A 12,225-nucleotide genomic window follows, 5' to 3' on the forward strand; every position below is an offset into this window, starting at 1 on the left:
CATATGACGCTCATGCTAAGGATTGCTCCTGACATGCGACTATTGGTCTTACCACCTCCTATCTCAAGTTACTCGCAAAAGTCCGGGTTAGAACTTTATCTCATCACAGAGGAACCATCGAGCACCAAACAGAAAAAAAAGAAAATAAACAAACAAAGCACACAACAATATATACAGATAAAAACACACAGATAAACAAAAATAGGCTTAACACACTTAAAACTGGATCCCCAGTGAAGTCGCCATTTTTCTGTAGCGGGGAAAATCTGACATCGAAGCCATGGGATTGACTCGAATCAATATTCCGTTTTGAAATCGCCACCGCGCTTTATTTTTTTAAAGGAAAAGGGAAAAGAACGTAAAACCCAAAGTTTTGTTTTTAAAACAAGAAAGAGAACTCAGGTTCGGGTGTTGATTATATGAGGGGAAGGTTTAAAGCACCCCTCATATCCGTGGTACTCCACGGGAACCTTTTTGAAAATATGTGTTATGTGTGCTAAAAAGGGTTTGTTTTATTTTTAAAATAAGCTCGGCAAAGCGTTAAGCTTTGGGCCTACATACCTCCTCGGTGCAATGGAGAAGTCAGAGCTAATGTAGTTCCGCTTTTGGGAAAAACGTTTTTAAAACGAATAAACACTTTGTTGTCGTTAGAGAGAAATACTCAGCCATTGATCTTGAGCATGAGAACAAACAAGTTCTTTGCATCGCAAATGAAAGAAGGGCGCCAACTCGGATAAAATCAACGAGTATGCCACTAGCTCTATCACACGGAAAAGATCTCGTTATTATCAATCAATTTCAAAATCGTGGGGTATAACCACTCGTTTCGACAATTAACGGTGTCTAAACTTTTGAAGAAAAGCCACTAGGGGCGAAAGATATTTTTAAGAAAAAAGGTTTTGAAAAGATTGCAAACATAAGAATATTTTGGAAAAAGGGAGAAGATTTTGAAAATTTAAGAATGGGAGGAGATGAAGAGGCTAACCTAGTGCATAAAATAAAAGCTAAGGAAAGAAACGGCCTAACCAAATAAGAAGCCAACACTCGACATTAAGAGCCAAGGTAGTTTTCCCATCCTTTGGATTTATCAATACCAACACATTAACACTTGGGGATCCAGATGAACTTATTGTCTTAGCACCATTTTTCATTAAGCACATCAAGATTCTGACGAAAATTGGGCAGAGTAACGGCTGTTTTCGGGTAAAATCCTTATATCAATGCCTTGGAATTAACCATCAAGGGCTTTCAAGGAAATACCTGCACACATAAACATACAACAGAACAATGTCAGACAGACAGAACAATCACAGGATAGTAATAGAATGAGTCCAGAGGTACTAGGTCCATAAGTCCGAATCTCCAAAGCGCTAGGGATAGTAACCGATAGTCCAAAGAGAGCCTTATGTATTTTTTAGATTTTGGTTATTTATTAGTGTTTTAGCGAAAAAATAAAGTATGGTCCAAGTGGACAAAAGAAAAATAACGGAAACATAAACATATGTCCAAGTGGACAAAGAAAAAAATGACGGAAAGTAAATATGATGAAATGATAAAGTAAAGCGATAAAGCGAGAAATATAAAGAGCGGTAATATAAAGAGCGGTATAGTAAAGGTGCGGAAATTAAAGTTAGTTGTTAAGTGTTAAAGATAACCATCTTGAAACTTGTCAAGTATGTTATCAAAGTTAGTAGGAAGATCTATGGTGAGTGAATGATGTACTCGGATTTAAATTCAATGGGGTTTATCAGAAGCTTGATAGAATCATAGCGACTACACGATAAAAACCTCCACAAGTCTTAAATCAACCGCATACAATTCTCTTCCATATTTGATCTTTTTATTCGGGACATGAAATATTGCGCTATGTTAAGCAGATCGCCAAGTGATTTATGTAGAAATCACCCTACAACGAGGCCGGTCAAAACTTTATGTGCTAATGCATGCGAGAAGAACGATATGTAGATCGCCTTCCGAAAGCAATACCGCACGAAAAGAAAATAGGTAACGATCTAGTCTTTACTAAGAATCCATAAGAATTCTCAAAGTATTAAGACTTTCATCGATCAAAAGAAAAAAAGGAGAAGGAGAAGATAAAATGCATAAAGATAATCAACTCACACTATCATTAATATCATTCATCTAATATTATGGATTTGGTTCTTTCAAACCTATCAACATCCTAGATCCAATGATATTAATGAAATGGAGGAAGAAGAATAAAATTCACAAAAGATAATCAACTCACACTATCATTAATATCATTCATCTAATATTATGGATTAGGTCATTTCAAACCTATCAACATCCTAGATCCAATGATATTAATGAAGTGGAGGAAGTAGGAAGCCAAAACAAGCATAAAAAAGGCAAAAAACACATTCTGCCAGCAGGAAATCGATTTACCTCTGTAGGAAATCGATTTCCTGAGTGCAGAGTTCAAATTTTGAAAAAAAATAAGGTGGAAATCGATTTCCTACAGAGGGAAATCGATTTCCTGCACGCAGCATTCAAAAAATCAGCATTAGGAGGCATAAAACTTGACTTAAGCAAACATACAAACACCTTATGATCACATATCCATTGGAGCACGAATTTTCCATCAAATCACCATCAAATAGCACCAATATAGCATCAAAGATTCATTGAACACAAGCAACAAAGATCTACATCTTAGAATTGAGGAATTTACCAATTCTTGAATTAAAGTGTTGAAGTAGCTTCAAGAACAAGCACAAAGTGTAGATCCTTCAAGTATGGAGATGAACAATCAAAGAAAAGAGTGAAATGTAGGAGGCTTAGTTCAAAATTAGCAAGATTCAATGTGAACCTTACTAATCTTATGAAAATGAACTTTGGGTGAGGGTTTTGGAAAGGGTGAGAAATGAATTTGCAAGCAATTTTTTGGCTCTCCAAGCTTGAGAAATGAATTTGCAAGAACTTTTTTGGCTATCAAAAGCTTGAGAAATGAATTTGCAAGAACTTTTTTGGCTATCAAAAGCTTGAGAAATGACAGAGTAGAGGGCTCTATTTATAGAATTGGAGCAAGAGTAGTGGCAAATTGGTCTTTTTGTGTTTGGTGATTAACTTGTGTTTAATTGGTGATTAAAGTGGCAATTAAATGGTAAAATTGGTAAAATGAGGTTAAAGTGGGTTTAATGAATGAGTTAATTTTGATGAGGTGGAAAATTGATAAAATGATTAAATAAAAAGGTGCCAAAATGATGTCAAGCTTCCCTCCTTATATTTTTTTTGAATTTTGCGCACAGGAAATCGATTTCCCACAGGGGTAAATCGATTTCCATATTGAAAATTTCAAAAATTCCCTTTCTTGCACTTTTTGATTTTTGCTCGATCTTTTTCCTACAAAACACAAACAAGGGAAACAAAATGCATATTTTTGGATTTTGGTTAGTATAAAACAAATTAAAGAAAATTAGGTGCTTGATAGTTTCCCTCAAAGACGAAGCGAACATAACACCGAAAAATGAAATCTCAAGATTGTGATCTTGATTAATGATTGAGATGCAAATGATGTATGATCTTAGGGTCAAAAATTGGGGTATGACACTTACTGTCAAAAGGAAATTATCAATAGCAATTACTTTTCAGATTCTTGGTCTCCTCCCTGTCTGATAACTCTAAGTTTAAATAGACATTTGAAGCAGGTTTATCCTCATCGACTTATGTTGTTGTACACCAGCAAACTCTTTGCTCTTATTCTTTTGTTTTCAACCTACAATCCTCTCATGGATAACTCAGCAATTCCCGTTGGCAGTGAGGGGCGTGTCAACGCCAGTCATGACGAGCAAAGTTTAGAAGACCTGCTGGAACTATGCTTGGTTGGTTCTGTCCTGACAAACAAAACTATCCGTTTCAATGTGCTGAAAGACATGCTAGCAAAGATGTGGCAGCCTGGCCAAAGCATGGATATCACAAAAATTGACGAGAACAGGTTTTTGTTCCAATTTTACCATAGTTGGGACATGGAGAGAGTTCTGGAGGGAGGCCCTTGGCTGTATGATAATTTCATGCTGGTGACACGCAAGATTCAGTTTGGGGAAGACCCTATGACTGTTTCCCTGAATGAGGTGGAATTATGGGTTCAAATCCATCAACTTCCGTTTGGATTCATGACCGAGGATGTCGGTGTTCTCATAGGAAACCATATTGGAAAATTTGTCAGCTATGATGCCTACAACAACTATCCCGTATGGAGAAAGTATATGAGGATCAAGGTAGCTGTCAATGTGCAAACTCCTCTGAAAAAGAATTGGGCATTTGACAGAATGAAAGGCGACACAGTCCATCTAATTTTCAAGTTCGAAAAGCTAGGCACATTCTGTTTCCTTTGCGGAATCATTGGCCACTCAGAGAAATTCTGTCCTATGAGGCTTGGCTCCAATTTATCCAACGTGCCTAACGGGTGGGGCAATTTTCTGAGGGCGGAATCTGGTACTATAGGTGGCAACGGAAGCGAAAACAAGTGGTTACGTAATAGTCGAAGCATTGCAGGTGGAGCCCGAAGTAATAAGGACAACAATCTCAACACTCGACCGAACGAGGAAATCTCGAATAGAGAAGCAAGCGAACATAGGCTGTATGGAAAAGTTGCTATTGATAGAGATCCTAGATCCAAGAAGCTAGTTTTTTTCAAATGTGATGGCTTGAATGGTGAAGCTACCAACTGGAGGGCTTTTTATCCTACTGATGCTGGAAATAATGCTTTCGCAAATGGCTCTGCCGCAGCCGTGACTCCTAATACTCAAAGTACCGTAACTGAACTGGCAGTGGCGTTGGCAAACAAAATGCTTGTGAGTGCCATGGGTAATTCGACTGAGGGGTCTGCTTTGTTAGGTCCAACTACTCCTGAGGTTCAAATGGTTAACAACAGCTTTGTTATCCCTCCGAACATAAAAAATCGTGACGCGGCCAATGAGCTGACAAGAGGAACTTTCAAAATTTTTGAAAACAGCATGTTCCTAGACCAGGGTGATTTGAACAAATCTGCATCAGCATCTCAACTTCTTTTGACAAACGGCCAGGGGTCCAATGCTACTCGCGGGCAGTCCCACATCAACGGTTATGCTGAAGGAGAAAATTCCGGTACTGTGCAATATTCGGTCATCATCGAGGCTGCCGAGTTGACCGAAACTATCCAAAAAGAAAACAAGAAAGGGAACTGCAAGGATTTTGAGTCTTCATGGGAATTTGGAGATGTTACTGCAATGTTAGATTCAAAGAAAGCTGGTCCACAAAAGCGAGATGTTTTGACGACCTCACCTGCTAGCAGCGATGTGGCGGACATGGACAAGGTTAAGGGGACTCAATCTTTCATCAGCAACAGCAAGATTCCCGTAACAAGAATCTCCATGAAAAATCAGGCCCGGCGAAAACCTCTTTCAAAAGGCATCACACTTTCAGAACTGGTGTGTCCACAAGATAATGAAACGAATGTTGTTAAGAAGAGATTTCGCAAGGATGAAGTAACCATGGCTGAACTGAATGAACAAAATATCTCTGAATCTGCTGTAGTGATCGATATGATGCTTGAAGACGCAATTCTGGACAAGAGTGCTGCTGGAACTGACAAATCCATTCAGCATAATTTTGATTCTTTCGTCACTGTAACTCTGGCGGGTACTGCTCAGCAGGCCTGCCAAGACAAATGATTGTACTAAGCTGGAACTGCCGGGGTCTGGGTAACCCGAGTGTAGTTCTGAATCTAAAATACCTCATCCGAAGATATAAACCGGATGTTTTATTTTTGTTTGAAACAATAAGCTATTCTAATAAAGTTGAAAGTTTACGCTATGCTTTGGGTTTTGATTATTGCTTTTTGATTAATCGTATTGGTAGAAGCGGTGGTATGGCTGTGTTTTGGCATGAACGTAAAAAATGCTCTATTCAAAATTACTCTAATAACCACATTGATATGATGGTTGAAGACCCCATTCTAGGCAATTGGAGACTTACTGGTTTCTACGGCTTCCCTGAGAGCTCTCGTAGAAGGGACTCATGGAATTTAATCCGTAATCTAGCTGACAGTTCCAACCTACCTTGGTGTATCATCGGCGACTTCAACGATTTTTTATCCTCCAATGAGAAGAAAGGTGGAATTGAAAGGCCGAATTGGATGATCTCAGGTTTTCGACAAGCGATTCAGGATGTTGGTCTGATTGATGTCCCGTTCGAAGGGTATGGTTTTACTTGGTTCAAAAGTCTTGGAACTCCCAGAGCAGTGGAAGAAAAATTAGACAGAGCAATGATGAATACGGAGTGGAGCAATTCTTTTCCTGGTGCGAAAGTAGAGTGCTTGACAGCTGCCTCCTCAGATCATTATCCGGTTCTGCTATCGTGTATTCCCACGGTACAGCATAGTTCAGCCAGGACCTTCAAGTTTGAAAATGCTTGGCTCACTGAACCGGGTTTTACAGAGTTTGTGCGAGACAAATGGAACTACTGTGAGTATGCAGAAATTACTAAAAAGTTGGAAGTGTGTGGTACTGATATGATAAAATGGAGTCAAAAAAATTGGCACAAAGTTAGAAAGGAAATTGACAGTATTTGCAAGAAGTTAGATAGAGTTCGGCAACACGTTTCGGAAAGGAATCTTAATTATTATTGAGCTCTCAAGAAACGATTAATTTCTCTGCTGGTGAAGGATGATCTTTTTTGGAAGCAAAGAGCCAAAGCTCATTGGTACAAAGACGGTGATCTCAATACTCGATTTTTTCATGTCACAGCTACTGTAAGAAAAAATGTAAATGCTATAAAGTCTCTTGTCAATGAGAATGGAGTTATTGTTGAGTCTACTGAAGGGATGTGTCAAGTGGCTAGTGCTTATTTTAATGATTTATTCCAAAAAAAACCAAGCTCTCGGGATCGAGTTCTACAAGCTATTGATACTTTAATCTCAGTAGAAGACAATGACATGCTTACTGCTGGTTTTTCTTTGAACGAATTTAGAGATGCTATTTTCTCGATGCAAGCTGATAAGAGTCCGGGTCCCGACGGTTTTAATCCTGGATTTTATCATCACTTTTGGGATACTTGTGGCACTGATATTTTTCAAGCAGCGTGTGTTTGGCTCGAAACAGGCTCTTTTCCGCAAAGTCTCAATAAAACTAACATCACTCTCATTCCGAAAGGAGAAACCCAAACCTCTATGAAGGATTGGCGCCCGATTGCTTTGTGCAATGTCCTTTATAAAGTTATAGCGAAAGTTCTTGCTAATAGACTCAAGAAGATCTTAGGTAAGTGCATCTCAAATAATCAGTCAGCTTTTGTACCCGAAAGATCTATTCTGGATAATGTTATGGCTGCTATTGAAGTGATTCATCATATGAAGACCAAAACTAGAGGTAGAGTTGGAGAGATAGCTCTTAAGCTTGATATTAGTAAAGCCTATGATAGAATCGACTGGGATTACTTGAAGGATATTCTTCTCACTATGGGTTTTTGTCAAAAATGGGTTGGGTGGATCATGCTTTGCGTTGGAACAGTGGAGTATTCAATGAGTATGAATGGCAACATGATCGGGCCGATAGTCCCCGGGCGTGGGTTGAGGCAAGGAGATCCTTTATCTCCGTATTTATTTATTCTTTGTGCGGAAGGTCTTTCTGCTCTTATCAGGAAAGCAGAAAATAGAGGTGATATCCATGGTGTTAAAATATGCAGAAATGCCCCTATTATTTCACATCTTCTGTTCGCCGATGATTGTTTTCTCTTCTTCAGAGCTAATACTGCAGAAACTAATGTTATGAAGGACATTCTTACTACTTATGAGGAAGCATCAGGCCAAGCTATTAATTTCCAAAAATCTGAATTTTACTGTAGTAGGAATGTAAACTCTGATACTCGGCTAGAGTTGGCTACGTGTTTAGGGGTTCAACAGGTTCTGGGTACCGGTAATTATCTTGGTATTCCTTCCATGATTGGTAGAAGTAGGAAATCAGCGTTTAGATTCATCAAAGACAGAATTTGGAGGAAAATTAATTCTTGGAGCAGTAGAAGTTTGTCTCAAGCAGGGAGAGAAACCATGATCAAATCTGTTCTTCAATCTATTCCGACTTATATTATGAGCCTGTTCCTTATTCCCTCCTCCTTAATTGATGAGATCGAGAAGATGATGAACTCCTTCTGGTAGGGTCATAAAAGAGATAGAGCCAAAGGTATACATTGGCTTTCCTGGGATCGATTATCTATGCCAAAAGTTGATGGGGGTATGGGTTTCAAGAATTTGAATGCTTTCAACCTCGCTATGTTAAGTAAGCAAGCTTGGAGACTTACGACCAATACAGATTCTCTGGTTTCCCGGCTCTACAAAGCCAGGTATTTTCCGAATAGTGATTATCTAAGTTCTAATATTGGTCATAATCCTAGTTATGTGTGGCGTAGCATCTGGAGCTCCAAGTTTGTGATTAAGGGAGGTTTAAAATGGAGCATAGGGTCAGGAGAGAATATTTCGGTTTGGGATCATTATTGGTTGGCTGATGGTTCTTCGTTAAGTAATCCTTGGCCGAATAACTGGGTGGTGGATAATCTTAAAGTCTCGGACTTGATATCTCATAATGGTAAAGATTGGAACCAAAGTCTTATTATTGCGCTTGTTGGAGTAGAGTCAGCTCAAAAGATTCAAAACACCCCTCTTTTTACAGAGGTGCATAATAATAAATTGTTCTGGAAGCATGAACCCAATGGCAAGTTTTCGGTTAAAAGTGCTTATAGGTATTGTATTAATGATGCTATTGATACCTCTCACCTAAGAATTAAGGAGAGCTGGAATTTGTTATGGAACATCAAGGCCCCTCCCAGAGTTAAGAATTTTCTGTGGCGTCTGTGTAGAGACTGTGTGCCTACTTGAAGGAGGCTGTTGGATAAAGGTGTTAATTGCCCCTCTAATTGTGTTTCGTGTAGGGATGGCGAAGAGAATAGTTTTCACCTTTTCATCCTGTGTTCTAAAAGCATAGAATGTTGGAAAAGAGTGGGTTTGTGGCCTTTGTTGCAGCGGATTAGTAGTACTGGAGAGTTATTTGCGTCTGTGATTTTCTCCTTTTTGCAGGTTTCCAATCAAGACCATAAAGCGATTTTCTCAGTTACCTTATGGAGTATCTGGAAAGGGAGAAATAATCAGGTTTGGAATCAGGTGGAAGACTCCCCGACGCTTATTTGTCAGCGGGCTAATCAGTTGTTGACAGATTGGAAAGAGGCCCAGAAATATCGCCTCAACAATGAAATTATTAATTCCCCGCCAGCTATTATCAGATGGGAAAAACCGCAGGAGGGCAGATTTAAGTGCAATATTGATGCCGCTTTTTCTCATAATAAGGTTGGTTTTGGTGCCTGTATTAGAGATGAATTGGGTAATTTCATTGTAGCTCGGACTGAATGGTTTTCTCCTTGCACCGATGTTGTTATTGGCGAGGCTCTAGGCCTTCTGAAAGCTGTTAACTGGGTCCATGATATGGGGTACGACAATATGGATTTTGAATTAGATGCAAAGCGGGTTGTGGATAGTGTGATCACTCCGAGACCTAATGACTCGGATCTTGGAGCTATCACGGGAGAATGTAACCGGTTGATGGCTCTTTTCTTTAGGAACTCTCATGTTAAGTTCGTTAGAAGACAAGCAAATGAGGTTGCTCACGCTCTTGCACGGGTGGCTCCATCTATGGCTAGTTTTCATATTTTCTATGATATTCCAACATGTATTCATAATATTATTATTAATGAAATGAGTTAATTTTTCCCCGTCAAAAAAAAATAAATATTTATAATATTTTGTTGATTAAAATAAAAAAAACATATTGTGGTGATAGTGTCCCGTGAAAACTTCTTAGATGAATAGTTTTCAATTTTAATTTGTATATAATTTATTTAAATGCAATTATAAAATATGAAATAATAAATTTTACTGTATAATACAAATTAGACTATAAATTGTTCCAAAGATCTCATATTTTATTCAAATAATTGGAGGAATTGAAAAACTTGAATTTATGATTATAAATATTTATAACATTTTATTGTTTAAGTAAAAAAGGTATTATGGTGATAGTTTCCAGTGAAAATAGTGAGTTTATGCTAATTATAAATATTTATAATATTTTGTTGATTAAAATAAAAAACGTATTGCGGTGATAGTGTCCCGTGAAAACTTCTTAGATGAAAAGTTTTCAATTTTAATTGGTATATAATATATTTAAATGCTATTATAAAATATGAAGTAATAAATTAAAAATTGTATAATACAATTTAGACTATAAATTGTTCAAAACATCTCATATTTTATTCAAATAATATGAGGAATTGAAAATTTTGAATTTATGACTATAAATATTTATAATATTTTATTTTTTTAAGTAAAAAAGGTATTGTGGTGATAGTGTCCCGTGAAAATATTGAGTTTATGCTAATTATAAATATTTATAATATTTTGTTGATTAAAATAAAAAAAAAACTTATTGTGGTGATAGTGTCCGTGAAAACTTCTTAAATGAATACTTTTCAATTTTAATTGATATATAATTTCGTTTAATGCAATTATAAAAGAGAGAGAGAAGTGACATAATGTTTTTGAATTTTTTTGAAAAAGGTAACATGGAGGGAAACCATTGTCTATTGGGTGAAAGAAAAGTTATATAACATTGTCTATTGGGTAAAGCCAAAAGCACTCCATAATTTGAAAAATGTGTGCCACTTGGATGAATGGGATAATATCATTGGTTGATTAATTCCATTGAATTAGCAAGTTACCGAAATGCCCTTTATTTAGTGCAATTTTATTTTTCATTAAGGGTAATTTTTGGTGTTTGGTGGTATGTTTTATTATTTTTTAGGTAGTTGATTGTTTAAAAAGTATCAACAATAATTAGTTTTCTTAGTACGTGTAAAAAGTAAAAAAAATGACACTTAAAAAGAAACGGAGAGAACACTAACAAGTCTTGAATCTTTAGCCTTGGTGATTTCTCCTTTCCAACCTTGTCCTTCCTAATGCCTTTGCCTCTTTTTCTCCCAAGCTCAATCTCAACTTCCCACACGTCTCGCTTCAACTATGAATCAACTATATAACTATTATTGAAAGATACTACCACTGTCCATAATTTGTCCTTTTAATTTTGTAAATTTACACTACAAAAAGGCTATTTTGGTAAATGCCTAAATGCCAAATTAATAACTCAACTTCTTCAATCTTAAGACTCACTTGGCATGATAACCTCACTTTAATTCTCTTTTCTAAACTATCATTCCAACATAGCGCTTTGGTTCCCCAACCCTCTAAGATTTGGTGGTTGTTCCCCACCTCCATGGTGGTTTTTATCCATCTTCATGGTTGTCCCCTCCTCTCCTCTATGGAGAGTATCACTCCCTCTCATCGGCTAACCCTTTTTATCGGCTTCCCCCTCTCACTACTCTGAATCACTGTCAAACCCATCTTCCTTCAGAAGCGGCCGCCACCGGAGCCACCACCAAAGTCACCATAGTTTACCTACGGTTTAAGATTTCTTCCTCTTTTCCATTTATATAATTCTTGTTTTGTGGTTTCTGTCTTGTGCTGTTGTCTTTTGGGATCTATGTGTGTGTTATGCTTTAGTTTAGCCTATATTCAGTGTGCCTTCAATGTGTTTGATGTTTTGCTCCAAAGAGATTTGGATGATGATAATAGATTTTGGAGTAAAAATCTAAGGGTGACTAACAACCAGTTTTTCTCTTCCTTCCAACAAAGGCTTCTTTTAGAGATGGTGGAGTTTTTCAAGTCAGAGAACTAGTATAATCGAACTGTGTGTGATAAAGCTAAAGAAATTATCCGTAACTGGATAGATTCAAAGATTGTGGTTTCTAAACTCTTTTATCTTTTATGGAAGATTGTTGTTTGGTTGCCAGGATTAAGAGATTGGTTTGTTATTACTCTAGTGGATTATAATCTCTCAAAGTTTATTTTTGTCCAACCCTTAGTAGAATTAGTTATTAGTGTTGTTGTTAGGTTGAGGATAGAAAATACTCTGAGTGAATGTCTGTCATTAAGCTTGTACTCCTTTTATTTTATTTTATCTATTGAATGAGGTTATTTACTATAAAAATAAAAATAAATCTCTCTCCTAAACTACAATTCTCTTTCTACTTATTTCATTCACATTTCTCTTTCCTACATTTTTTTAACTTTCACTTTTAATTTTCTCTCTCTATTTTCTCCTTCCTTTTTATTTTTTTAAAGCATAAATA

The 12,225-nt window shown here is 37.0% G+C and overlaps 1 pseudogene; it reads left to right on the forward strand.

The window, feature by feature from the left end:
• Positions 1-5,668: 5,668 nt before the first annotated feature.
• On the forward strand, positions 5,669-9,745 carry LOC131658806 (uncharacterized; annotated as a pseudogene).
• Positions 9,746-12,225: the final 2,480 nt, after the last annotated feature.

This window comes from Vicia villosa, linkage group LG3 (genome assembly GCF_029867415.1).
Source record: "Vicia villosa cultivar HV-30 ecotype Madison, WI linkage group LG3, Vvil1.0, whole genome shotgun sequence".
Taxonomy (NCBI): domain Eukaryota; kingdom Viridiplantae; phylum Streptophyta; class Magnoliopsida; order Fabales; family Fabaceae; genus Vicia; species Vicia villosa.